This window comes from Chaetodon auriga, chromosome 19, assembly GCF_051107435.1.
Source record: "Chaetodon auriga isolate fChaAug3 chromosome 19, fChaAug3.hap1, whole genome shotgun sequence".
Lineage (NCBI taxonomy): Eukaryota > Metazoa > Chordata > Actinopteri > Chaetodontiformes > Chaetodontidae > Chaetodon > Chaetodon auriga.
Genome location: NC_135092.1, coordinates 2,210,615 through 2,211,818, shown reverse-complemented (window position 1 = coordinate 2,211,818; position 1,204 = coordinate 2,210,615).

Genomic DNA, 1,204 nt, shown 5'->3' with positions numbered 1-1,204 from the left:
TTGTGTCTCCTGTCATACTTGCTGTTGGTCTTGTAACCAGCCTATTTGGAAGCAACTGGTTCAATTACCGCTGAAGGTTCTGAATAGGAATTCATATTATAAGTGTAACATTTGTAGAACTGTTGGTGACAGCATACTGTCGTGATGACATCTTTTCTAATAATAGACGAAAGTTGTAATAAAAATACTCATGGAAGAAGTGTTTAGATCCCAAAGTAAAAGCAGCAATATTACAATGTAAAGTACTCTATTACAAGTGAAAGTCAAACATTCTGAATCTTAAGTAGAAGTACAGAAGTGTTATCAGAAAAATGAAACTTAAAGTATAAAAAAGTGGTAAAGTGGTTTGAGTCGTAGGGGTCAGATCCCAAAGAGTCACAAGATAAATATGAGGAGTCATGAAATGACTTTAGAAATGAACAATATTTGCTTATTCATAGATTCTGGACTTTTCAGTGAGGGAGAAGAAATATATGTCATTTTAAGAAGTTTTAACATGAACAATAGAATAGAATAGAATAGAATGCCTTTATTGTCATTATACGTGGTGTACAACGAGATTTAAGACAACTCTGGTGGTGCTGTGCTAGAAAAAGAATAAATAGCAAATGGTAAATAGTAAATAGTAAATAGTATAGTGCAGAAGAGGCATTATCAGTATGATAAATGACATTTAACAGTGTGATGAATGACATTTAACAGTATGATAAGAGATTTAACAGTATGATAAATTTAACAGTAGACAATAGATAGATAACAATAGACCTCAGAACCGTGACCTGACCCAAGCATGACAATCTTCACACACAACATAGAGCTTTTTTGTGGAGAAATTATGTCACACAAATTATTCTACCAATTGGCTCACAAACCCAAAGGTTGGAAACCGATCATGAAATCTTTCACAATTCATATATTTAGTGAGTGTTCTTTTTTTTTCATGTAAAATATTAATCTGTGACTAGTAACTACAGCTGTCAGATAAATATAGTGGAGTAAAAATTCCAATGTTTGTTTCAGAAGTATAAATCAAAAGCAGTCATTCCTGTTATTAGCCTGCAGAGTTACAGGTTACGGGCTCTACAGTCACGGTAAAGCCACTACATTTAAAGGTGGGCATCCCTCCAGACACTATGACCAACATATGCGATCATCGCAAAGGGGCTTTCTTATCTAGTAATGCAAAAGTACTCTAATAAGTTAC